This window comes from Salvia hispanica, chromosome 1 (genome assembly GCF_029641045.1).
Source record: "Salvia hispanica isolate PSC_SH4W2 chromosome 1, Shi_PSC_v1, whole genome shotgun sequence".
Classification (NCBI taxonomy): Eukaryota; Viridiplantae; Streptophyta; class Magnoliopsida; order Lamiales; family Lamiaceae; genus Salvia; species Salvia hispanica.
Genome location: NC_142692.1, coordinates 41,450,918 through 41,453,278, shown reverse-complemented (window position 1 = coordinate 41,453,278; position 2,361 = coordinate 41,450,918). Strand labels below are relative to the sequence as shown.

The 2,361-nt window shown below is 42.0% G+C and overlaps 1 pseudogene; it reads right to left on the bottom strand.

Moving 5' to 3' along the window:
* Positions 1–1,581: 1,581 nt before the first annotated feature.
* Positions 1,582–2,094, bottom strand: LOC148933827 (mogroside I-E synthase pseudogene; annotated as a pseudogene).
* Between the last annotated feature and the right edge of the window lie 267 nt (positions 2,095–2,361).

Here is a 2,361-nt window from a genome sequence, read left to right as displayed (position 1 = left end):
TATTCTAAGAAGTACTCCTTCCGTCCCGGATAATTGGGGTCACTTTAACCGGGCACGGGTTTTAAGAATTGTAATGAAAAGTGGGTTGAAAAAGTTAGTGGAATGTGGGTCCTACCTTTATATATTAGTTTTATAATAAAATGTGAATAGGAATGAGTTAGTGGAATATGGGGTCCACTACCAAAAATGGTAAAAGTGAAATGAGACAAATTATGTGGGACGGACCGAAATAGAAAACTGAGACGAATTATTTGGGACGGAGGGAGTAACTTCTATAGTAGAGAACCACTCATTTAGTCTGCATTAATTGTCACACTGGAGATTGGCACCGATTTGAAAAATGTGAAAGAATTCATTAGGAAAATATGAATATCAATGATGTTCATCAGTTCATAATCAATAGTCTTGATAATGGACAATATTTATAAAGTAAGAGAAAAATTAAAAGAAATAATTGCAGTATTAAGTGAAGACTAGGCTGCTCCTTATTATATACTATAAAAATATGAGTTGAATAATTTTTTGAATACCAAAATGCGACATGTATTAAGAGATATCGTATAAAAACAAAATGAGCTATTTAACGGCAGACCACATGTTTTATGTTACTCTTTCCGTCACACTCAAGAAGTCTACATTCTTGAGTAATAGGATTTTAGGAGAAATTGTTAAGGAGTAAGCAAAGAGAAAAAGGTACTCCCTCCGCCCCAAGATAAATGAGCACAAACTTGTCGGCATGAGGTTTTGTTTGTAAAATGAAAAGTGAATACAGTAAGAGAGTTAATAAAGCAGAGAAAAAAAGTAAGAGAGAGATACCAAAAAAGAAAATGAGGCCGTGTGCGAGGGATGCGATGCTTCCGAAGGAGACGTAGACGACAGAGGCGGTCTCTTTGGAGTCGAGCCATTGTGTGCAGGCGTCCTGTTTTGGTTCGAAGAGGCGGTCTCTTTGGAGTCGAGCCATTGTGTGCAGGCGTCCCACCGGGTGTGCCAAAAAATAGCGTTTCTGCTTTGAAAAACGTCAGATTGACGGACCCGGCCGGGTGGAATTAATCCACTGGAAATTCACCCGGCCGGGTGGGACTTCTTTGGTACTCTCTGGAATCTCGCAGGCATAATTACGCCACCCGGCCGGGTGGAATTATAGGGTAATAATTCACCCGGTTGGGTGAGATTTTCTGGACAGCGCAATGTTCGTATAATGGCCATAACTTCTTCTACCGAACTCCGATTGAGACGTGCGAGATACCCACGCGAAGTTCTCTCGAAGACGAAGAGATTGATATGCATTAGGGGCTGATTGAACTTCAAAATATCTAGTAAATATGGTCTTTCAGTTGATTTTTAAAGTTGCAATCAAAATTTGGTCTTTAAGGTTTTTTCAGCAATTAGCCCTATTTGTTATAAATCAAGAACAAATTTTCATCCATTATTTTCATTGCATATCATTAGACGATCGAAGACAATAATTTGTAACACGCACCTCTCGTTCGAGCATATCGAACGTGTTGATGAAGATCCAATCCGCCTTCTCGATATTCAAGAACTGATCACAAAGCAAATTCAAAACCGTCTGCCTCTCATTCATAAACTTAGAGAGAGAGGCAAATCCTTTCCCCCGAGGCAAGGCAGCGAAGGCAGCCTCACCTCTTCACATTCCTCATAAGGATACTTCAAACCCCCATATTTCAAATGGTAGAAAATCGCAGACACGGCCGCAGACGTCGTGAAAAACGGCGCGCAGAGCAAGCTCTGGGGCCGGGCCAGGTCCATGGCCCACGGCATCGTGGAGTCGTAGACGAGGAGCTTGGCTGGGTTGTGGTCGATGAATTCGGCCAGGTTGGCCGAGAGCACGGCCTTCAAGCGCTTGAAGTAGGCCCCGAAGGACTCCACGCCCTCGACGGACTCCTTGCCGTCTGAGATGCAGGCGATGGAGACAGAGGAGGATTGAGATGAGACAGTTGCTTTGTTGATCAAGTCAGTGGTGATGAGCATGGTGACGGAGAGGCTCATGGAGGCGAGGCGGTTGGCGAAGGCGAGGGCCGGGTTGATGTGGCCCTGCGCCGGATAGGGGAGGACTAGAACATGAGTTGCCATTGTTGCTGCACTAAAATTGTGTGTATATATAGATTTGACAAATTTTGGGTCAGATATTTCTGAGGTTGGCATAAGGTGATTTTATTTGTTTTTTTAGGATGAATTAATGCTTCTAGCTTTCTAGAAGGTGTTTGGTATTTGTTGCTATTTCGTGGTATAGTGATGCTAAACAATCACATGGCCAACCACATAATGTTAAATTGGTAAATAACAGTATTAATTAATACATAAAATATTAAGTTATGGATAGTGGAAGAATTAAAATTA